Genomic DNA, 26,530 nt, shown 5'->3' on the forward strand with positions numbered 1-26,530 from the left:
TTGTGGTTAATGAAGTATTATATAAGTTCCAAGAAGGTTCCACAAGGATTGGAAGTCAAACGAATCGACGAGAGAAAGTTTCAAAAAATTGTGGGATGTACGACCACTTATACTGACCGTATAAGTTATCCGTACCCATATAAATGGTCCGTATAACTCTCCCAGAGGAGGGTATTTTCTTGGTGGAATTATACGGTCCATTTATACAGACCGTATAAGTTATACGGACCGTATAAATCGGTCGGGCCAATTTTTTCTCTTTATATATATAAGTGACCCTTGTTATATTTTCTCATTTCCCACTTCTCCCAAACTCTTAAAAGCTCTAGAACCTTCTCTCAAGCATATTCCACCCAAATTCAAGAGAAAACAAAGATCAAATAGCAAGAATCAAGGTATTCATATGTTGGAAGGTTCACTAGGGTTAGTAGACTTCAAGAATAACTTGGGTATTGAAGCTAGGGTTTTCATACAAGTTGATAGCTTGCTCCAAAGCTCATTCTTATGAGATAAAATGTTATTTTTCATACTTATTTCGTGTCTTCAAGAATGCTTAGTTGTTGAACAACTTGGGTAGAAGGAGAAAGTAGGAGATGAGGTCTAAATGTAGTTTTCATAATGTTTTTGAGTAGTAAACTAACTTGAGTCATGATTCTTAGTATGCTATAGATATAATCTCGTTATGAAGGGTATTAGTGATGACAAGGAAGTGTTGTATAAAATGGTGCAAAGGGTTGGTATGAAATTGTTGATATAAGTTGAATATGAGAATGAATTTTGAAGACTTAATGGAATGTGATTACTTGATTATGATATCGTGGATGTTATTTTGGTTGTTTGGGAGTTATTTTGTAATATGGTGGAAGTCGATGAAATAGGGAAATGCTGCCCAATTTTGTTAACTCATGAATTATTCTAGTTTGAATTTAAGAAGTGTCTTTAAGGCTTAACCGTTATATGAATACTTCTAAATGTAGATTCTCAAGCTTTGGCGGTGAACGTTAAGTAGTTAAGAAGACAAAGAGGTATGTAAGCCTAGCCCTTCTTTCATTAAGGCATGATCCCAGTGTTATATACCTTCACATGAATTCCACAATGTCTTCCAAAATGACTTCATCCCTAGAATTACTAAAGTTCAAGATCCTTGGTATTCTCATGATAACATTATTCTTATTCTATGATAGTTAATCCTCTAAGGAATAGTATAAATGAAAATGATGATGATGATGATATTGATGATATTCATGTACTCCTATATGCATACGTCTAAGTATGACTAATAAGAACACCGAGTTTATATGGCCGGGTACGATATCTATCGCGCGCACACCACTGCAGTTGGGTACAGATAGCACTGAGCCTTGGTAGGGCAAGGTACGCATAACACTAAGCCTTGTCGTGGTCGGGTACGTCAGACACCGAACCTTTTATGGTCGGGTACGGTATTACTATATAAGTAAGCATTAGTAATGGAAGGTTCCTATTAGAAAAAGGGTAAAAGAATATGACGAATGTCGCTAGAGGTATAAATGGCTCTATCCTCCCATGACTTCTCTATCTTATGCTATTTCTCATGCTTCTATTATGTTATTGATTATGGTTGACATACTCAGTACATCATTCGTACTGACGTCCTTTTGTTTGTGAACGCTGCGTCATGCCCACAGGTGGACAAGGAGATAGACTTGATCCGTAGACTACTTTTTCGGAGACTGCATAGAGGAGCTCCATTTGGTTCGGAGCTGCAGTTGTTGGTACTATTCCTTTGTGTATATACATATGGGAATGGCGGGGTCCTGTCCTGTCTATATGATGTTACATACTCTCTTTAGAGGCTCGTAGATAGTTGTGTACAGTTAGAAGTCTTTTAGCACTGTCGGCTCATATTTGGTATATTATTTTGTTAGCCTCTTCGGCTTGTGTATATGTGCATAGACATAGTTGTTGATGTTGATATAGAAGTGTATTTGCCCAATGAAATCCGTATTATTGATGTATAGAAATCATGAGTAGGTCGTGCGGCTCACCTAGCTGTGAATGTGAATGTACGATGAGAGGTACCCGAGTGAGTTAGCTCCGGGTGCCCGTCATAACCCTCCAGTTGGGTGGTGACAAGTTATGTCTAAAGGGTCATGCTATTTGATTTATCTATGTGAGATCCGTTGTGCATTTTAGAGGCATGGTAATTGGGCCTTTTGGCTGAGTGCGAACGAATTGCGGTTTGGGTTTTGCGTCTTGTTGAAAGAGCTTTGTGTTGGTTATGATATGATTTCCTTGGTTGTCGTAAGCTTGTCCTACTCCCGTTCTTCGCTTGAGGACGAGCGATTGTTTAATTGGTATCTGATGTAATGACCCGTTTTGTTGTTATCATGATTATTTTGTTTTTTCCCTCGTTGACCCATTCTTGAGTCTCGTCAGAACTATTTTGACCAGATGAGGTAGTTGGCATGACTTCTTAGGCATCGCTGTGGGCTTTAGCATGTTTTCTAGCTAAATTGGGCTTTAAGTGAAAATGAGTTGACTCAAAGTTGACTTTTGATTAAACGGACCTCTTTCGAAACTCCGTCGATTCCAAGAGGTCCAGATGGTCATTTAGAACTTGTGTGCATATTCGTTTCGGTTGCCAATGCACACAGGTGCATTTTGGGACCTGGGTTGAAAAGTTAGTTTTGATGTATCGGTAGTTGACTTAGACAACGAGACCTCCGTTGGAAAATTCAAGGCCACGGGTGCGTTCGTAGCGTGTTTTACATATGTAGGCATATCTTGGTTGTCTGTATCGGGCCTCGAATGATTGTCAGATTCCGGAGTAAAATCATGAAACTTGGTTTTTGGGATTCTGGTGCCTGGTGTCCTCTGGGGCGGCACCAGCACCGCTGCAGCGGTGGGATAGCCGTTGTAGCGGTAGTGTGTATTTTGGCCAGGACCGCCGTAGCGGTCTGCACAGCCGCTGGGGCGGTACCGCTAGGGCGGCCATTTGACCGCTGTAGCGGTGTCGACTGGGACTAACCCTACTTTATAAGTTTCAGACCCAAAAACCCTATTGATTATTCTATTTTCGTTGGAGAGCTTTGTGGAGGCGAATCTTAGGGTTTCCAAGAGGATTATTCATGAAGGTAACTCCTCTAACTTGTTATTGGTTCTTTAACCTCTCTTAATCCTTAGAATCACCTAGAATCTAACGGGTCTTTAAATGGGTTTCTTGAGTTGAGTTCTAAAATCAATTTGCCTTCCTAGAGTCTTCATAAATAGTAAGATTAATGTTGAATGTGCTTGAAAACATTGTGAATGGATTAGTTAGATTCATAATTTTCCATAAAAGCTTAAGATTAAAAGAAGGGTTTTATGGGTTTTCTTCCTAATGGGTTCTTGGCTTTGAAATCTTGTATTATTGGTTGGGTTAGCTTCACTAAACATGAATTTGATGATTATAAACTATATAAACATGCTTCTTCCATTTTTAGAGGTAAAATTGTAAGATTAAAGTTAGGGTTCTTGGACCCAAATTTGGGGGTTTTCACATTAATGATGATTTTGAGGATTAATCAAGTATTCCTATGATTAAAGTAATGGGTTTTGACCTTTTAGTATTGAATTTGATATTTTGGTCATAAAATTTCTGTTTTGCCCTTGGGGCCCGTTTTCCTAAATTAAGGGTTGGAATTTAACCCGAATAGAAAGTAGCCAATATGGGTATCATTATTCATGGTTTCTTACATAGAATTCATATGTGATAGAGTTTGATTATTTGGAGACGTTTCGAAAGACAGGGCAACGTGTGGGTTCGTGGCACCTGTTCGACTGCCAGGTAGGCTACGGCTTCCCTTTCGGTTTAGTTTTATATATTCGTGTATTAGAAGGAACGGAGAATGCATGTATAGAAATTGTAGATTTGGGATGGAATCTTTGGATGGTATTGTTGTATGATTTGTGTGTTTGGGCTTGTGGCTTGTAGATTCCTTAGGTTGTTTGACATGGTTTTTCTTTAATATCGGTGGATATAAGTGACTTGGAAGTAGTGGGTGAAACCTATTGTTGTGTCTAATGATGAGAAATTCCCGTAGTGTGTGATTATTGTGTTATGCCATTAATAGTGAACCTAGTTGATAAATGGGAGGATAAAATACACCAACGATTGTTATTGAGTTATAAAAAGAGTTGTGATGAATGATTGTAAGTGTAAGGTGAGATTACATGTTCTAAGCTAATAGGCTGATGTAAGGAAGTGGTAATAATGTATATCGATTGATTGACCTGTTGTGTGTTGGGACTAGTCACCCCGTTGTGTTGTGCTTGACAGTTTTATTGTGTTGGCTTGATGCCATGAGTTGTTAATAGAGATTAGATCTCGTTATCCGTCTTGGTTCGGATATATTATTGGCATACCCATTGTGGTATTTGTGGTCGGATATATTGTTGGCATACTCACTATTAGTATTGTGATATAGATACATTGTTGGCATACCCATTGTTGGTATTGTGATATAGATACATTGTTGGCATACCCATTGTTGGTATTGTGATATAGATACACTGTTGGCATACCTACCGTTGGTATTGTGATATTGATATATTATTGGCATACCTACTGTTGATATCGTGATATGATATGTTGTTGGTGTACCCCATTGTTGGTACTTGTAATATTGAGCTTGATGTTGATACACGCATTGCACGCATTCTCATTCATTCATTCATGCATGGCCGATAACCGGTGATGATCCGGTATCGTTGATTGGCATACCCACTGTTGGTATTGTGATATGATATATTGTTGGCATACCCACTGTTGGTATTGTGATATGATACATTGTTGGCGTACCCCATTGTTGGTACTTGTGATATTAAACTTGGTTGTTGATGTTGATACACGCATTGCATACATTCTCACTCATTCATGATGCATGGCCGATACCCGGTGATGATCCGGTATCGTTGATTGAGTGAAACTGGTATTTTGATAAACTCTTTTACTTGAGTGATTGTGAGAAGGCCAATGTCCGAGGTTCAATTCCGGAATCGTTGATTGTGTGAAACTGATATTTAACAAACTCTTTTAGTTGAGTGATTGTGAGATGGCCGATGTCCGATGACCTATTCCGGCATTATTGTTGCATGGCCAATTCCGATGATATCCCGAATTTGTTGTTAGTGAATGGACTTCGCGGGTCCCCCAGAGTGGTGCTGGTGAAACTCTCTCTGTGAGCAATTAGCCAGGGTCCCGTCTGTCTATTGGGCAAAGATCCGGGACAGGTGGTACTTAGACTTCGCGAGTCACACTAGGTTGTGCTACCGAGACGTCGATATTTCCGTCTGGAGTACATGTGTACACCTCATTTGTATGGCATGGCATTGCATTCATACATCTTGCATTGCATTGCATTGATACATCTTGCATTACCTTGCATTATGGCTTGTTTGAGATGATTTGGTGTGTACTTGTGATGATTGGATTCGGATTGATTTATTCAGACTTGGCACATTTGGGATTAGATGCTTTACTTAGGCAATGACGTGTACTTGGATCTGGATTTATTAATTGAACTTGTTGAGGTATCCCATATACCGTCCGTAAGATTAGTTATATGTTTGGCCTCTACGTGATGTAGGATAACGGGTGTCTTAATGATGAGTTGACTACTAGACTGAAACGATCGATTTAATGATATTTGAGTTCTGAGATCGTTGTGAGCTTGACTGGTGAATTATTAGAGTGAAATTAATGCTTAAGGGTATTGATATACAGTGTGTGGTAGATAGGCGTATGAATTGATTGGGTTGTTATCATGTTTATCTGTGAATTTTTTTACTAATATGTGTTACTAACCAATGTCGGCCTATGATACTTACTCAGTACGCGTGGTTTGTACTGATATTGCACTTGCTACACCCTTTTTGGGCTGTAGATTGTTTCAGGTGATTGATCGAAGCATATGTGGAAATACGCGGTGCTATCTGGAAGACCTCCTCCCATTTCATTCCGGGACGAAGGTTGAGTCTTAGAATGTATTGGTAATCTGATGTCATCAGTCGTTCTTGTACTAGTCTAGATCAAAAATGTGTGGGAACTTGAAGAGAGTCCTTATCTATTTAGTGGTTGTAAATATTTTCCATATTGGAGTTTAGTAAGCAATTGATTTCCACTGTTAATTATCTTTACTTGATTACTGTGCATTGATTGAGGGTTCGCCTACCGAGGAGGGGAAGGTAGGTGCCCGCGCGATCCTAATTTGGGTCGTGACATTTTTTGTTTCCTGAATTTCTCTTCTTTAAATTTTCTCTAAGCGTACCTTTACCATTTTCTAAACTTATTATCATTATTTAAATGTCCTATTTTTTTTTTTTTTGGTTGCAATTGTCTCCTACTTCTTCACGTGGACCCCATCTTAATTTTTTTTTTTCCAATTGTCTCCTGCTTCTTCAAGTGGATCCCACCTTAATTTTTTTTTTTAATTGTCTCCTAATTCTTCACGTGGACCCCACTTTAATTTTTTTTAAATATATTTCTACTATTATAGAAGAGTGTGCCTCACCTTAATTTTTTTTTTAATTACTATTCTGGAAGAGTGGGCGGACGACGTTCCAACCCACTCTTCTATTACTACTATTACAGAAGAGTGGGCTCCACCTTAAATTTTTTTAAAAAAAATTTACTATTATAGATCAATTTAAATCGTTATTTCTCTTTTCCTAAATTTCTCTTCTTTAAATTTTTTCTAAGCGTACCTTTACTATTTTCTGAACTTATTATCATTATTTAAATGTCCTAATTTTTTTATTTTTTTTTTGTAATTGTCTCCTACTTCTCCACGTGGACCTCACCTTAACCTTTTTTTTTTTAATATATTTCTACTATTATATAAGAGTGGGCCCCACCTTATTTTTTTTCCTACTATTATAGAAGAGTGGGCCCAACCTTAATTTTTTTTTAATTATTATTCTAGAAGAGTGGGTGGACGACGATCTAACCCACTCTTCTAATACAGTTGAAATTTCTATTATTATAGAAGATTGGGCTCTACCTTAATTTTTTTCTACTATTATAAAAGAGTGGGCCCCACCTTAATTTTTTTTTTTTAAAAAAAGAAAAAATTACGATTCTAGAGGAGTGGGTGGATGACAATCCAACCCACTCTTCTAATATAGTAGAAATTCAATAGCTTTAATGGTTTCAGGTGGTACATTCAGATGCCTACAATCATAGCCAAATCTAATGAAGTCCATCCCATTTGGTTGTAATTCCCATGTGCCAATTTTAATTGGTTAGAATTCTTACATGGAGCCAAAGGTAAAAGTTATGGACATAGATTTTACATTTTATTTTTCTTCTTTTTGTGCTTGGAGGTCAAGTTTGGTCTCCTATAAATGAAGAGCATTTCTTCCATTTGTAATCGCACCAACAAAGAGAGAAAGAAGAGTAAGATATTCACAGATAGAGAAATAGTTTGTGAAGAAAAATAGAGAGTGTAAGCGACATTATAGTGAGGTGGTAAAATCTTAAAAGAGGATTATTTCTTTCGAGTGCGTAGTGGTCTTTAGAGTATTTTACTAAGACCTACAAAGTGTAAAATCCTTGCTATAGTGATATCAGTTGCTCCTCTCGGCCCGTGTTTTTTTCCCTTTTGGGTTACCACGTAAAAATCCTAGTGTCATTATTGCTCTGTTTTATTCTTGTTGATTAACCATATCACGGTGCTACATTATTATTCCGCTGTAAATAACGTAAATATTATTTCTGTGGCAAGTTTATTCCCAACAAAATCAATATCATTTCTTTTTGTTCGTGGTCTAGGAATGGAAATGTTTAGTCATAGTATGTTTATCATGGCTAACATGTTGCTTTTATTGTAAAATAGATGTTGGTTGTGGAATTGATTTGTTCACAAACAACATGTTTAGATCATGGGATTCCTACCTGGAATCGTTCATTCCTATGGAAGAACACGGTGGATGCCGTCTCTATGGTACTGAAATTTATCAGGGGTCCTGCGGTCATAGTTGCAGCCTTTATCAGTATTGGATTTCGAGGTATCTCTTTGCATATTGCAAAAGAAGTATAATATCACCAACATCCTTTCATCATTATACCAAGCTGCAGAAACATGGGCTCACGCTTTGAAGTCCTCGGTTATTAGTTATAGTTGTAAACTGGAATCGGTTAAATTATTCGTAAGAAATTATCATTACGTTGACTAATCTCCAGTTTAACTGGTGCCTCTAACCAAAATTGGCTAACCATGCTGTCTTTGGCGTCTTGAAATGAGGTCCATTCGCTACTTGAATTTGGTAGAGATATGGTGTAAAACACACGAACTGTGATTGATACTTATGTGAGGAATTCGCGAAGTCTTGGGCATATTTGTGATTGACTTGATCAAGTAAGGAGGCACGCCGTGTTACCAATACGGAGACTAATGGAGGATCTTGGAAGAGAAAATGGAGGACCTCCAAGAATATGGTTTTGGAAAGAGAACTTTTTGTTCTTTGAAGTGTTGTTTCTTACCACTATACCAAGAGATCAATCATTTAAAGTGGCTAAGCTTCATGGTGGTCATCATCGGCATGAAAGGTAGATAGCATTCATTTTTTATTTTCAGGATTGAAATAAAATCAATCTGAGTTCCTTTTATACTTCAAAGACTAAAGGTGTGATTTATCACTCCTTTATAATTGGTTTGTCTTTAATTTTTGATGTTCTATTTTTTGCATATTGTTGACAAGATGGGATTACAATAAGCAGTTTCAAACATCTACTAACATTTGCAGTCATCAAATCACGAACATTGAGAACATTTTTAATATTCCTCTGTAGTAAAAGGATGTACACGTGAAGGTTTCTTTTCTGTAAGCTCCTCTTGGAATTTGTTTATGTTGGATTATCGGAGAGTGTTTGGCAAACACAATTTGTAGTTTCGAACATAAAACTTAAAACACAATTATTTAATCATATTGTTATTTTCTTTATGACGGCGCGAAGCGCGGGAGATTTACTAGTATATAATAAAGCTGGGCATTAATGGATTGGGCTCCTCTCCATTTCCCGAGCATTAATGGATTAGGCTCCTCTCCATTTCCCTTCTCTCCATTTTTCCCAAGTTCTATCTTGGATTAGAGACACATGGCGTGGGTTAGAATTAATTACTAAGATTTAATTGACTAAAACAAGGTCCTAACCATAGTTTATATAATTAATAACTTATCCATAAATATATTAAAATATTTTCTCTCTCTTCCCATTTTAATTTTTCATCTTTTTTTCAATCATGACAACTCTTTAATGGTGATATTTTCCAGAATATAGACAACTCTTTCAGAAATATACAATTACCAATTGAATAATGGGGTCTGTATTATGTGAATTAGTAAGCATCATAATTGAAAAAATGGAAAATATCACCAATTGAATAATGGGCCTATTATGGAAAAAAAAATTAAGTAGCAAAAAATAATCGGGTAAATCGGAAAAGATATTTTACTGGGTCGGAAAAGTAAAATAGGAAGAGAGAGAAAAATATTCTAATATATTTATGGAGAAGTTATTAATTATGTAATCATGGTTAGGGCCTTGTTTTAGTCAATTAAATCTTAGCCATTAATTCTAATCCATGTCATGTGTCTCTAATCCAAGATAGAACTTGGGGAAAATGGAGAGAAGGGAAATGGAGAGGAGCCCAATCCGACATTAATAGAGTGATATGGCACCTCTCTTAGGCCAGGATTACCATTTATCTTTTTTCTCAAATTTTTGAGATTTTCTCCCATTTTTTAATCTAAAAAATCTGCAAAAACGGGTAAAAGTACCTTATTTATCTCTTTCCTCACTATTGCTACAATTTATTACTTTTTCTTAAATTCCTCTTCCTTCCTTATTTTTCAACCGTTTGCTTCTCCCTTTTCTAATTCTTTTCTCGATTAGTATCATTTAATTTCTTTCCAAAAGTCACATCCCACAATCTCTTAATTACACCTCCACCCAATGTTCACGTTCCACAATTCTCTATGTAAGTTTTTAGCTTTTACTGCAATAAAGATAAGGGAAAAGGGTCAAAAATACCCCTCTACTTTGGAAAAAGGGCTAAAAATATCCTCCAAACTTATTTTGGGTCAAAAATACCCCTCCCATCCTTAAAGTTTTCAAATATACCCCTATCTTGAAGGAAATTATCCCCCAAAATAACCAGAAATCATTTTTGAAACCCGCTCCATCATTTAAACCCGATCCAACTAAATAATAACCCATAAAATCCCCTTATTCCCCCAATACGTAGGTTTGAAGTTTGAGGGAATTGGGGGAATAAAAGGATCTTATGGGTTATTATTTAGTTGGGTCGGGTTTAAATGATGGAACGGGTTTAAATAATGATTTCGGATTATTTTGAGGGATAATTTCCGTCAAGACAGGGGTATATTTGAAAACTTTAAGGATGAGAGGGGTATTTTTGACCCAAAATAAGTTCGGAGGATATTTTTAGCCATTTTTCCAAAGTAGAGGGTTATTTTTGACCCTTTTCCCTAAAGATAAAATAGGTTCTTAAATGGATCCTCTCTTCTTTTCTTAAAGAAACAGAATATATATATATATATATATATATATATATATATATATATATATATATATATATATATATATATATATATATATATATAGAGAGAGAGAGAGAGAGAGAGAGAGAGAGAGAGAGAGAGAGACCACAACACATTAAAATCAAGCATAAACAAGGTGATGTGGCACCTTTCTATGGCTAGCAATGATATTTTTTCCCCTACAGTTTTTGACATTTTTCCTTCATCCTCTTCTTCACTCTAAATTATTAATTAATTTTCAATATTAAATCCTCACTCACTATATTTACTAGCCCACAACATCTCTATTAATTATATTCTTTACATTACACCTCCTTTCCTCTTCCAGCTTCTCTCATCTCTACAGTAATTTCTTCCCTTAATTAATATTGTAATGGTTGAAAGTTTTTAAAGCACACCAATTAGTGTTCAACTACCCAAAAGGGATTAAAACAGTTTACATGAAAGCTCACATTAATGTTTTCATGTCAAAGCCATTATTTTGAAGGTAAACTTAGCTCCCCTTTCATTCTTTTTTTTTTTTTTTTCCCTTCCTCATGCTTTTCTTTTCTGTTTCATGTTTGAAAGTAATAAGGTTTGTAAGAAACTTCATGACAGTAGAGATAGTACTTTATATCCTTTAATTTACGATTTTCACCAACTATGAAATAGTTAAACGTAAATTGCAGTTCCAAAAGATTGTATCATTTTCTTCTCTCTCTCTCTCTCTCTCCCTCCCTCTCTCTCTCTCCTCTAGGGGTGTTCATGGTTCGGTTTGGATCGGTTATTGATTAAAACTATAACCAAACCAATTTAGTCTGTTTTTAAATGTCTAAAACCATAACCAAACCAAATAAAATAATAACCACCAGTTTGGTTATTGTCGGTTTGGTTCGATTTGACTCGATTTTTCAGTTTATGACTAGCAGCCATGAGACTTATCAGTAAAACTTTTTTTTTTTTGAAACAAACTTATCAGTAAAACATTAAAAGGTTTAAAAAGACATGTCTTTTTTTTTTTTTTTTTTTGTTCAAATGATAACTTTTATTTATAATTTAAGGTGGAACATACATCATAGAAACATTTTCATTATTAGTGATAGTTTAGTACTTAAGTTACCCAAAGTTGCTAAACTATTACATATAAAGCTAAAAACTAACTTAGTAGTGGTTGCACCATTTTTGTCATCTTAATACATATACCTGGAAATAAAGTAGAGCATAGAAGCTTTTAGTTGTTGTTACAAACATACATATTAATTAAACATAAAGACTATCTAAAATTAAAATGAAAATATATGAAATAAAAAAACTTTGTGTAATGATCTCAAACTTCAGTTGTTTTTCTTTCGTTATCCCCAAGGCCAGGGTCTCGACTACAAGGAGTTGCTCTTTTCTGCTTTTTAGGAGGATTACCCACGAAAGAAGTATTAGGGCATTACCATGTGCTTGAGTTGCAGTAAATATTGATGTTACTGGAGTATCTTCTATACGAACCACCAAATCTACAACCTCTATCATTTTCGTATGAAAAATATTAGAAGTTTAGGACCCATTTAGATAAGAAAAAAGAAAGGTATAAATTCGGAAAAAAAAAAATCTAAAATCAAATGACTGACAAAGAAAGGCTAAAAACTTAAGTTAAAGATATTAGACGACTCTAACGTGAGCTTCTGTTAGTAGGTTTACACTTAACACTTAAAAGACTTAAAGACATAGGCTTGGACATATTCTTAAAAACATGGGCCTTAAACAATCATGTGAAATAAGTAGACCAAAAATCAAATTAATGATTAAAAGGTACAAAATATTTATAATTATTTATGAAAAACTAATATTATATATAAATAATTATAAAATTTATGTATATAATTTATCGATTTGGTTCGGTTATTTATTCGGTTATTTTTTAATAGAACCATAACCAAACCAAATATTATCGGTTTTTAAAATTTAAAACCAAACCAAACCAAATGTCAGTTTTTTTATTTGGTTTGGTTAAATTTTCGGTTTGGTTTTGGTTTTAACCAAAATTGTGAACAGCAGTCTCGTCTATCTTTTTGTTGTTTCAAAGCTTTGACACTTGGAATTTTTTTTTTTTTTTTTTTTTTTTTTTTTTTTGGTCATTGCAGGAACTTGAAGTAAATGAAACGAGATTTGGGGGAAAAAGTTTGCAGTTTTTTGTGATTGGAGGTTAAGAATAATTTGTCTAACTCTCTTCAATCTATTCTCTTCATTTTTCTTAAGTGTCTAAATTTGTTTCTCTTATCATATTCATAATTCTTTAAATTTGATTCTCTTGTAATATTCATAACACTTTATTTTCCACGCATTGCATCACATTTTGGTCGCCAATTTAATTGTTCCTATTTTGGCCTTTTGCAGTCCTTATGAGCTGAGGATATTCTGAAGAGAAATATGTAGGGTATTCATTGTATTCCAGTAAAATCATTTAATCATATAGTTTAGATTCTTTTGCTGCGGAGTCACTAATATGTTTTTAGTGTCATGTGCCACACAAGACATTGGCCTTATAGATATTGAGATTACAAAAATATTCTTCAAACAAGAGATATTTGCTAATAGTATATAGCGGCGAACTGCACCTTATTCTTAAAAGTTTGCTTGCTACGCTCTATTGTTTATTTAAAAATTAGTAGAGCCTTTGATAAATATGGATAGCTACGAGGTTACTTCTTCCAATGGTTTAGTGGTTGAATGTGAAGTGTCTTGATAATTTGTAGTATTGTCTTCCTAAAGTTTTTAAATATTAATAAGTTGTGTCTCGAAAAAGTATCAACATAATGTGTTTTGAATTATATGAATCCCTTTATCTGCGAATGGGTGTACTGTGAGAAATTTGAGATTTCTACTACATATGAATTAAAATTGTCATTTGAATGACCACAATCTGTTGATGTTATGGAAAAGTGAAGTCTAAAATTAAAATGAGATTATTTTGTTTATCATATGGATTATCCTTATTTACAAGGTGAGGAATGAAACGAGACATTAGGAGATAGAGAATTGCCGACGGTGAAGGAGATAAAGAAGTTCTGATTTTGCTTAACACAATGAATTTTATACAAACATGACTTTTCATTTATTTAATATATACATGACTTTATGTTGTTTGCTTAGCTCAGTAAAAATTGACACATATGTATTAATTTTGTAATCCTCCAAAATTTAAGTTTGGTTTCATTTTCTCATGAAGATGATAGTAAATACCAGATCTATACTAACTTCCACGAATTTCTTAACATAAATCAACAAAGTCATTTTATTTAAATTCTTCAAGGATTAAGAATCTTCTATCTCAATAAAAAATTTAAAAAACATGATATAATTGTAAATTGGCTGATGTATCATAGATCTACGCGAAGCGCGAACAATTTCGCTAATAATATAATAAAGAAAAAAAATGAATATGCCAGCAAAGGACCGTGCTCGAAGTAAGTTTTTAAGATTTTCCCTTATTGTTACCAATAAAAAATTGCTCTCAAATTTTCACAATCATTATATAAGAGATAGACACATTCATTATTTTTCTATAACATAATAAAAGAGACAGACACGTTCATTTATTTTATGGACAAGTTGATATCCTCATTCGAATCAATTCCTAAAGGTATGCAATCAAAAACAAGAATTTAGTAATAGTTCAATATTCATTATTCAATCACAAAGCAATTTTTTTTTTTTTTTTTTTGGTTGCTTTCAAATTTTGGGGATGATATTAGTTGAGCACATATTAAAGAAGATAAAATTGGTCCATTTTGAATAGGTAGGGGTGTTCACAATTCGATTTGGGTTGGTTATTACTTAAAAAATGACCAAATCATTTAAGTCAGTTTTTCAAATACAAGAATCAAATCAAACTAATTAAGTCAGTTTTTCATTGAGTCGGTTTATGTCCGTTTTTTTAATGTTTTCGGTCTTTATCGGTTTTTAATAAGATTTTTTTTTTTTTTTTTTTACTATATACACAAAACGAAGCACTTACGAGATTCGACAAGAAATCAAAGTAGTCAATAATTTGGAACATGACTAAAACCTCATTTGTTTGCACTTAATGGAGGTCTGAATCTGAATGGTTCAGACCTTATACCATTAAGTGCATTTGTTTACATTAAGATCTAACAACTTATTTGGTCTGAATAGGTCTTAATCATTAAGATCTTGAACAAAATTTGAATATCATTAAGAGGTACTTTTTTTATGAATAATTTTTACCACTGGCTCCACCCCACCCCCACTCGCACCACCCACCACCCAACCTTACACCCCCCCACTCACCAAAGAACACCACCCCAACCCCAACCGCCAACCCCACCTACCCACCCCAACAACCCACCCACCATCACCGCCCAAACCCCCACCCCCACTACCACCCCCGCCCCAACAACCCACCCGCCCTCACTACCCACCTATCTTACCCCCAACCACCCTCCTCACCACCACGACTCACCCCCGCCACCACGCCTCCCCCCCCCCCCCCATAACCCTCCCACCACTCCCCCTCCGCTCCCACTTACCACCAACACCATCCTAACCCCCCACCACCCACCTACCTTACCCCCAACCACCCCCGTCACCACCACCCTACCCCAGACCCACCACACACTTACCCCTACCCCCCACCACTGCAAAGCATCTCCACCATCACTAGCAACATAAATGTTTCATTTTTTTGTCAAATAATATTTCTATTTTATTAAATTTTTATTTATTTACTTTTTTATTTGAATTATATATTTGTTTTATTTAAATAAATATATTATGCACATTCAGATGTTGAAAAACAAACAGTCTTAATCATTCAGTGTTTAGATCTAGAGACAACATCTTATTATTCAGATGTGCATTTAAATCCAGACGTCTTAATCTTAATGAAAACAAATGAGGCCTAAGAAAGCTTGGATCGGAGCATAACTTGACAAATAATTGAAGAATTTCCATAGAAGGTGAAGCAAAAAATATGCAGATTAAGAGATTGAGTAGGAAAATCTAAGGTTGTGTGAGTAAATGAGTTCCCTTGAATAATTTACAATGCCCTCTCTTTGTAAGAGAGTCAGAAGGGAGCTCATGGGAGCACACCAGTAATGTCTCTATCGTAGTAGTTTTTACAGACCTTTGGATTGAGAGAATCAACAAATAAAATAATAGAGACTCTACCAAGCACGTCCAGCTTGGTTGAATTCAATATAAAAATTATAATTTTAAATACTATTCATATAATCGGTTTGATTCGGTTTTCGATTTATAAAGATTCGCGTGAACAACCTTATGAATAGTTGTGGGGCAAATTTGATCCTTTTCTATCGTGAGGAGGGCAATTCCTATGACTAACACCCCCCCCCCCCTTTTTCAGTATTTACACAACATTCAATTTCACTCGACCAATTCGCACCAACAAGCAAACAAACATCACCAAAATAACCAACAATTCAAACCCAAAGCTAAGTGCTAGTTTCTAAAATAATGTTAATTTCATTCAAAAAATTACACATATTTTCACATTGCGTCATGCGATTTTTTGAGCATTTTAGTCTGTCCACGTGAATTTGAATCGTGTCCACGTTCCATTTTGGTTCCTTTAATCAATTTTGCACTGCAACTCTTCCCTCAAGCTATCCAAAACAAGTCCAAATGATGTGAAACTGGGGTGGACTAGTAAAAATAATAAAATAAACATAGCCTAAACATAGAAACTGCAAAAGTGAATTAAAATATAGGGAAAATTAGCGAGGAAAATTAGCCATTGCCTCCTATAAAGCGTCACAGTTAATATCATGGCATGACATGTACCACAACTTCATCACTTTTACCTCCACTTTAAACTTATGAATTGACTCCCCAAAGTTTGATCGAAGTTTACGGCTATGCTCTCGGGACAGTGATATATGCCAACTACCATGTGTCGCATTTTGCACCTTGGCCTTTAAATGAGAGATTTGTCTCTGTCTTTTTTGGATGGCGAACTTTAAAATGTAAGCACTTAGTTTTCATTCCTAGACTCCTTCACAGGCCAGGATGGCTCGATTCCCATATCACCGCTCAAACATTATGCTAAAATATATTTGGGATGAGGACATGAGGTCTAATGCACACATATTCCAAATTGGCTCGTTTATGTATACTAGAAACCTCAAATTCATTTGTTGTACTTTTCTACATAACTCTAATATCAGTTCCCTAATCTTTGCATCATCAATTATTATTGGGTCAGATGGTTCCAATTCTACTTTTAGCTTCTCAAACTGAACGTCAACCTCCTTTTTCATTTCACACAACTCAAAATACCTATCCACAGCATTTGGATGTTGAGAATTAAATGTCTCAACCTTTGCACGCGTTCTACTTATGAAAAGCAATTTTAAATTGCTCAATTTCTTGTCCTTGCTCAACTCAAAATAGCGTACGTTTGAAACTAGTATTATATAATCTAGCAACCAATAGGCTCCATGCTATTTAAGATGAAACTATATTAAACTATAATTTGTCAAGACTAATGAAAGGAAATGAACTCTGTCTCTCAAATAACAGGAAAAACTAATAATTGAATTTAAAAACGACATCCGTCCCAATTTAACTATAAAAAGGACATTTGTTATATTATGAGTTTGGTCCATTGAAAAGATAATACTAATATAAAAAAAATTCTAAAACTATTGAGAGAATAAATCTCCTCTCAAGCAAAACTTTTAAAGGACTATATTGTGGATACTTTTCGTTGTGTTCTAACGAGATGATCTTCAATTTATAGACACAAAAATTTTCCTCCAAGACAAGGATTAGCCAAATATGGAAAAATCTATTTTCATTTATTTATTAAACTTTGATTCCATTCAAAATACAACTCAAATTTGGTAAGAAAATCGGGAGACAAAACCTAATAGATATCCCCTTCGGATTTTCACAAAACTTGAAACGCAATCTTATCATAAAGTTAAAAATAAGATTAAAAATATTATGGGTTAAAAATTGATTTAAAAATATTTTGCTTTATTTTTAACAAAATTATGATTGAAATTCATCTCGACATGTAGTACTCCTAGATAAAATCTTCATTACCGTGAAATTGTTTGTTGTTGATTTGAAACCTAACATGTTTTCGAAATATTAATCAACCATTGGCTCTGATACCACTTGTTGAGATCGAAATAATCAGGGTGTCATGCGGAAGCTAATAATTTGCAAAATTTGAACACGATAAATCAAACAACATGAAAAATATACTAAGACGCATAATACTTTGATATTATTTGGCCAATTGACCTAAAAAGAAAAACAATTACTAGAATTATTTAAACAAGAGAAAAATCAAAACAAGATAAAGAAACTAGTGTAATCTTATTGTGTTGTGTTGTGTTGTTTGAGAGGGATTCTTCAATATATAGAGGTCCAAAATATTTTCCTCCAAGAAATGGACTAGCCAAATATGAAAGAAAATACAGTATTATATTTTCCTTTCAGGAAAAGTAAAAGCAAAAAATATGTCTGAATTTATATGAAACACTATCCTTTTTAGTCAGTCTAAAAAAGAATGACACATTTCCTTATTTGACAACAATTTAACTTTAAACTTTACTTCTTACGCTTAACGAGATAAGCTATAATCACACAAATATCTTTGTCTAATTTTAGACCATAAGATTCAAAAGTCTTCATTTATTTATTAAACTACATCACATAAATTGGGACGGAGGGACTATTATGTTCGGTCAAAAGCGAAAATGGTAGATAAAGTTATCCTTCAGGGACAAAATTGATTATTTTTTAGAGACGACAAAATTAGCCCATAAAAACGATCTTCTCTCGAGTTTTGAGAAGGTTAATGACCTATCTTTTTATATTAATCAATCCATTTTGATATCAATTAAGTACATCTAAAAGTTGAAGGCTATGAAAATTAACCATGAGAAATCTTGTCAAAATATTATTAAAAAGACATTATTTGATATGTTATATATAATCCTAAAAAAGAAAAACAATTACTACTAATTATTTAAAGAAATGACCTTAAATCTTAGTGTACTGACTAAAAACATTTTGTAAATAAGTGGTGTGTTAAGACTATATAGCTAGTTTATTAATTCCGTTCATTTTTTAAAATAAAATAGGGAACCACTCTATCAGATGGACAAACCCACATTGTGAACAAATATTATCAAACCACATTGTGAACGAATATTATCAAGTTATCTGCATTTGTTGTTTGGTTTCGCCGACGTAGTCGATGCGCAGCCTTTATAGGTGATTGATCGAGTACGCAATTTAAATGATCCAAAAAGTGAGTTTGAGTATCAAAATAACGCAATAAAAAAAAAGGTTACCAAATTAACCTTTGCGCACTAATTTAGTGCCGTAGGACTACACTGTAACTTTACAGTTAAGTCCTATTGCGCACTAAATTAGTGCGCAAAAGGGCTTCACTAAATGACCCTAACTTGTGTAATTTCAAACCTTTGAAATTTCACGTTTTTTTCATACTTTGAATAAACATTAGTCATGTTTCAAAACTCCGAAATACGAATATTTTATATAGAACCTAATATCTTATCCTGCGAACAATAATGTTGGCTCAATACATTAAGTATATGTAAACGTTTGGATCATCATTTTAGGGGTTGTAAAGTACCCTGAAGTAAGTTTTGTTTGTTTGAAAACTTGTTATCTTTAGGTTTAAGTGTTTTATTTTATAAGGTTTTGATTTAAGTGTTTTATTATTTAGTCAATACATTACTTTATTTCGAATATGTCGAAATTTTTTTTATAATTAATTTAGGACATCACACAATAAACGATAATAAAGACTAAGATAACTAATTATCATTAAGAAAATAATACCACTAAAAATATAATATTAACATAAAATGTACAATTTATTTACATATGCACAATCCACATCCCCCTTCTTCCTTAGGCCCCACATGTGGGAGCCTTTAGAGTAACCCTAGGCGTAAGGCGATCCCCACCACCCTCACCATCCCCCCCCCCCCCGGCTGTTAATAATAGGATGCTCTATGTTATAATCATCCATCCTTCCCTTCCTTGTGCCCTTCAGCATAACATGCTTTTTCTGGGGCCGGATTTGTATGGTCGGAATCTCATCAGCATCAGAAGATGGGTCAATCTCAGCTGGAGTCGGGTCCACAGGCACAGAAGAATGAATCTGAAATAACATATAAACAATTAAAAACCTAATTATAATTTATATTTAATTAATATGTTATCTTTTTATAAAAAAATCAAACCTGTGTGTCGATAGGATCCTGAAATGGATGATGAGAAGGCTCCCGAGCTGGCTCCTCAACGGTCTCCTGAGTCGGCCTCAGAGCCGGAGATGTAGATGGTACCGGAGCTGGAGACGGGTCCACAGACGCAAAAGAATGAACATGAAATAATATATAAACACTTTAGTTTAGATTTATTCAAAACTAAACCTGAAATAACATATAAAAAATTAAAACCTATTTATAATTTAGATTTAATTACTACATTATCTTTTTGTACAATTTAGTTTAGATTTATTCAAAACTAAACCTAAAATAACATATAAAAAAATAAAAACCTAATTATAATTTAGATTTAATTAATACATTATCTTTTTGTAAAAAAATAAACCTGTGTGTCGACGGGATCCTGAGATGGATGATGAGAGGGCTCCCGAGCTGGCTCCTCAGTGGTCTCTCGAGTGGGCCCCGGAGGCAGAGATGTAGATGTTGCCAGAGCTGGATCCTAAGAAATGAAAAATTATATAATAATTAGTATAAGTATTTTAATTTGTTAAAATAATTATTTCAAACACTTACATCTTGGCTCCAGGTGCCGAGTCCAGGAATGTGAAGTTGTACTCCAACTCCTTACCACCCTATAGATCACGAACTGGCCGCTCTCTCTGTGGATGATGAACTGGCGGTACGCGCATGGATATGCCTCTAATGATGGCCACTCTAGGTGCTCTGAAAAAAGCTTCGCTAGCATATATAGAGGCGTCGATGGTCGGTAAAAAGTCGACGGGTGCTTTGAAGTCAATAGATGCTGCTAGGCTGGAGTGGGAACGATAGCATGCTCGTCGGGCTTATCTACTAGACGGAGGCCTCCATGGCCACCATCTTGGCCATAGCCCTACCCCTCTGTCCCTACCACCTCGCCCACCAGCCCCTCTAGCCCTACCACCTCTATCACCACTACCTCCACGAGCACGAGCAGGACCACGTGCTACAGGGGCCTGATACGGGATATCTTGGACATGCTCATGGATACGTCCCAGCTCTTGTGATTGTTGCATACCACTATCGGCTAGCTGAAACATCCGGGCCGCGTATCCTGCTGTCTCGGGGGAATGCATATGGGTCATGCTCTCCCAGTGCATCGTCTGTATGGTTCATATCTGCATTCGTTGGCAAATATTAAGGATTGAATAAATTTGTAACATAATATATGAGACGACTAATTAAGTTTAAGTGGGGCAAACTTACTAACGCCTCATACTATCCCACGCATATTCTATCCTACGGGGACGGAACAACGCACTAGAATGTATCTCCCCATCCCATAATAGCTGGGACCTATGAGCAGCCTGTAGATAAAGTACTGATGCATCGAAGGGCCCCGGATGAAGAGGGTTGGGATCCATGGTCGTGTCGTATCTGTATTAATAATTTTTAATTAATCATTAACATGTAATATTAATTATGTAATCCTTTATCGAAAAATTATACTAAATAACTAATCCTTTAATGGGAATTAATATCTAAATATCTAAATTTGTGAATTAATAATTGTTAATTAATTATTCTACTAATGCAACTAACTAACTGATATTATATTAATGATATTTTAAATCTTAAACTAAGGATTAACTACAATTAACTAATAAATATAATATTAAGTATATTAAGGTTTAACTATTTCTAATTAACAATTGATAATTAATTAGACTACTAATTAGCACATTAACATATAAATTAGATAACTAATTAGCAAATAAAATTATATTAACACATAAAATTAGATAAATAATTAGCACATTAATAATTAACATGGATTAAAAAATTTTACAAATAAATAAATTAACAAATAAAGATATTATTAGGAGATTAGTATATTTTCCTATAATCAAATAATTAACAAATCATTAACAAAAAATTAAAGACTAACATATCATTATCAAATAATTAACAATTAGATAATCAAACAATTAATAAATAATTAAATATTAACATATCATTAATAAATAATTAACAATTAGCTAATCATACAATTAACAAAAAAAAAAATTAAAAAAAAAAACGAAAAAAGGGGCTGGTCGCAGTGGACAACCCCTATTGCGCTTTTTGTTTTTTGTTTTTTGTTTTTTGGAGTAATTTTGTTTTTTTTCAAACCCACATTAATCATGCTTAAAATAATAATATATTTAACAATTAATAGAAAATTCATAGTAAAATATCTAGATTAAATGTTGTTTTTTAGTTTTTGAAATCGAGTTCTATGCCGCTTTATTCCAAAATTCAAGCTTTGAAACTTGTTCGTTGACTTGAATATAACAAGAATATTGACTTTCGGGTTAAAAAATAACACGAAAATGATGCTTTTTGAGTGTGGACCTCGGTTTTTGCTCGTTAATGGCTCTTTTTTATATAAAAAAAAAAAAAAAAAAAAAAAGAGGGGGGACCTATCGGGGTGGGAAAGATGGTAGGTCATTTAGTGAATCCCTTTTGCGATATTTATCGCCTTATAGATTTCTAATCGTAAAAACTACAGTTTAGTACCCTATCGCGCATTGATTTATTACGCAACAGACTTTCACCGTAAACTTACGCTTTAGTCTGTGCGTTAGCATTAGTAAGCAAAGGTTAGTTTGGTAACTTTTTTTATGACATTATTTTGATACCCAAATTCACTTTTTGGGTCATTTAAGTTGCGGGCTCAATATTGATCATAGGCTACGTCCCTTTTTTTTTTTTTTTTTTTTTTTTTTAAAGTCAATTTGTGTATCGCACACTTGTTTCTTTCTCAGCAGTCCTTCCACGTGTAACTGGGGGGCCATGTACACACTATCGGAGTATATCTCTTAAATCAATAAACTAATTGACTAGTTTCCACTTAAATTACCAATTAGTTACTCCCTTTCCAATTTGTTATACACTTTCTTTTTTCAGTATGTCCAAAAGGAATAACATATTTTTATATTTTTAAATAATTTAACTTAAAATTTCTTTTTTAATTTTATATGAAATGATTATACATATATCTCTAATTTATTTTAAATCACAAGTTAAATAATATTTCTTTCTTTCTTAAAGTGCATGTCTAATCAAATTATAACAGGTAAATTGGGACCCACGCGGAGTAGTATTTACTTTGAGTTGCATAGACCGCCTTACGGTTTCTCCAATTTGTTAGCACCAAAACTTTATTTATATGGAAACCCGCAGTGAGAGGAAAGCTAGCAGCTGCCTTATATTTCTTTATCAATCTGTAAGTTCCACTGGCCGATTCCTTGCACTTCTTTTTGTTTTCTTGATTCTTTGTTTGGTTTTTGGTTTCGACCGTTCAAATATATTTGATCTCATATTGATTCTACTCTTTTTAAAAATGTAATTTTCCTCTGTTTAATCTTCTGTGTCTTTTTTTTCCTTGCTACACCTCTGATCTAATAGGACAATGTTCATCCTTTGTTAGCTCTGACATGAATACTTCAAAGCAAGATATATGATAGAGCAAATTCCCAACAATGAATGGTAATTCTTAGCATAAGAATTTCAAATAATTAAGCAACTATCTATAGCATATAGTGTCAAGAGTATTTGTCAAAAATGATTTGTTATTCTTAAATGAAAACTTCAAGAGGAAGTAGTTATAAGTTAGTACTGTTCAAATAATTGAGTTCCTCTTGGATCCATATAAGACCTCAGGCTCAGCAAGCAAGGTGACATTATACAACTTCAGAAAAAAAAAAAAAAAAAAAAAGCATAAGCTCATATAACTCACCCTATTTTATCCGTCAAGTACAGAAATAAATTAATAAGGCCCTGGCACGCAACGAAAACACTGAATATATAAAACACTAACCCGAGGGGCCAAAGCTCATCTCACCTTTTAAATTACATGGTCACACAGATGAACAATAAATTTTACTGAAACTGCACAATATTGTTAATTATTTCTGAAGACACCTTGACTTTGGTAAATTCATGTACAACATGATACTAAACACAGGAACCACATAACCTTTGCAGGTTATTCTCCTGGTGCCTCTGCAAGGCTATTTGACAGATACAAACCATAATCACTAGAGAAAATTGAGGGTCACTCTCTGTTGTCCATAAATGATGTGGGGTGGTGACATCTCATTCACTGTTCCATTTTCTTGATCCTAGCTATCTGTACGGGCATATATGCGTATAAATTAGTTAGTTAGAGAAAACATGAAAGAGGTCTAATTTGTGAGGTAAGATTTACGTTGTCCTCCAGAAGTTTGTTTTCCTCTCGCAGCAGTTTTTTCCTGCAAAAAGGGGTTGTCATGTGCAGTCTGATGAATAATTTAACATGATCTTAATTCATCCTAAAACAATTAAAGATATCTGATGAGAACTGTTGATTACAGAGCTGTAGGAATCAGGGAAAACTATTAACTCCGTCGACATAAAAGAGCGAAGAGGTTTAAGTAAATATTAAATATATTTTTTGAGTATTTATTTTTTTATGATAAAATTTATTTTATTCTTTGATATCATTTATAACTAACTCGTGTGACATTCTAAATTAATTATAAAAAATTCATTTCACACAACTCAAAATTTCTATCCGCAACAATTGGATGTTGAGCATCAAATGTCTCAACATATCTTCAGAGAAACCAACTTTCTGGCCGATCTTTTATCTAAATATGGTTGTAATAACATTGACTCTAATAATCTACTTCGCTTTATTTCCCCGCCTTCATTTGTTTATGACTGTTATGTAAATGACCCTTCAAATTATACATTGAGGAGAAGGATCAGTCATTGTAATGTCCAGTTAATATATAAAATATGTCTTTCGAACCAAAAAAAAAAAAAATGTCTCAAGCTTTGCCCGTGTTCAACTTATGAATAGCAACTTTAAATTGCTCCATTTCTTGTCCTTTTTCGGCTCAGAACTTAGCAACGCACGTACGTTCTAGCAACCAATAAGCGCCATGCTATTTATGAAGACTAGTTTGTGGGTACGCGCTTTGCGCGGGTACCCATGTTAATAAACATACTTTTTTAAAACTATATAAATATTATTTAATAATATGTTTGAGTTATAAAATAGAATTAAAAAAATGCTAATTATATAACAAAATTTGCCAAATAAGTACTTAAACAAAATTTGCCAAATAAGTACTTAAATGTCTTATTATGATTTTCGTCTTTGCCTGACTACTTATCAAGACGTTCGGTCAGAGGCGAACTTACATGTGCACTCCCACCCTTCAAAAAAAATTATGTATATATATGTGTATATACCTTGAAAAACTAGTATATATTTAATTGTGCACTCTAACAAACGAAAGTGTCTTTAGGGCACGTTGGTTGCAACTTTTGCTTCCCTTAAATGTCACCTTGGATTGAATCCGAATGTCACTTTTAATTATTTTTTTGAGCCTATTTTAGGAAAACAATAAGCGTCAAATGAGTTGGCCCAGATTCGAACCTGCATTATCACCACATGTTGCACAGCTTTAGCCACTGAGCTATCTCTTTCATCTGCTTTACTGTGTTAAATTTTATTTATTACACATATTTGACCTATATACTTGTATTTTCGCCACTGCTACACTGTTAGTGACCGGTCTGACACAGTATTATCCCTCAGTTGTCATTAAAAATTTTGTTGGTGTTTATGTTAAGATAATAGTGTCCCCGGCGTCTTAAAATCCTGGGTCCGCCTCTGCGTTCGGTTCTTCTTTCTTATGCAATTAATTAGCAGAAACTTGATATAAAGAAATTAAATAACAAGGTTATCATTCATCTACCGTAAATTCAGATTATTTGAACCTAACGTGTGATTGTCAAGTATTCGTGTACTTAGTATTTCTAGAATTTAATGCTGCATTGAAGAGTATAATGATGATGGGTAATGGAAAACTTCATACGTATTAGTGATACACAGATTTTATCGAAGTGTTTGTTTGGAGAGTAAAATGATTGTCCAACTATACATGAATAACATGAATACTTTTATTTATCAACTTTTAACTTTAGATCTTTCCACTTTTAAATTTTTCCATGCATAACGATTTATTTTATGAGAAAATTGATAGTTAGTAAAAAGTAGAGAACTTTCTTTCTGTGATATAAGACATTGCACCAATTTTTATCCTCATTCAACGTATCTGTAAGATGATCCATATTTGATATACATGTATACACAAATTATTTGTCTATATTTGTTTTATATCTTGCTACCAACACATGCACATTATGTTACTATATAAAATATCTAATCTTTTGTTAGGATAATTTTTGGTTTTTATTTACATATTATATAATAAATATGATATTATGTCAAAAGAAAGAATAATATATTATAAGAGAATATTTAGTCATGAATACAAAACCACTTACAAGCTACATATCATCAGTTCACTTAGAATATTTCCAAAATTTTGAATCCTTTCAAATATTCATTCTCTTTCTATCAGTATTCTCACATATCATGATTTTCCCAAATACAACACAAACGCCCGCTAACCCCTAACAGTTCTAAGAAGATTAAAGGTGTTTTCCTTCTTTGTGTTGTGACTATCCTGCCTGACCGCCTATGGTTGTGACTGAAAAGGAAATTGAAAAACAACAATTAAATGAATAAAGGAATGGTAAAACAAATATGAGAAAATTATTCTCAACTGGAGAGAGTGTCATACCTGAATAAAAGAGCAAATGAGATGTGCAAATTCAGTTGCCCTTTTAGGTGACTTTAAATAGGG

The 26,530-nt window shown here is 34.0% G+C and overlaps 2 long non-coding RNA genes across 2 annotated transcripts in view; one reads left to right on the forward strand and one right to left on the reverse strand.

Moving 5' to 3' along the window:
• LOC132039761 (uncharacterized) overlaps positions 1-8,559 on the forward strand; it is a 65,568-nt gene extending 57,009 nt beyond the window's left edge. Inside the window, exon 4 of the long non-coding RNA XR_009410472.1 lies at positions 7,857-8,559. This is a non-coding gene — a long non-coding RNA (uncharacterized LOC132039761). The remainder of the gene's footprint in view (positions 1-7,856) is intronic.
• Positions 8,560-23,613: 15,054 nt separating this feature from the next.
• On the reverse strand, positions 23,614-24,169 carry LOC132039902 (uncharacterized). The gene is made up of 2 exons (XR_009410521.1): positions 24,037-24,169; positions 23,614-23,958 (listed from the first exon to the last, which is right to left on the reverse strand). It is a non-coding gene; the product is annotated as an uncharacterized LOC132039902 (long non-coding RNA).
• Positions 24,170-26,530: the final 2,361 nt, after the last annotated feature.

The sequence above is a fragment of the Lycium ferocissimum genome, chromosome 12 (genome assembly GCF_029784015.1).
Source record: "Lycium ferocissimum isolate CSIRO_LF1 chromosome 12, AGI_CSIRO_Lferr_CH_V1, whole genome shotgun sequence".
Lineage (NCBI taxonomy): Eukaryota > Viridiplantae > Streptophyta > Magnoliopsida > Solanales > Solanaceae > Lycium > Lycium ferocissimum.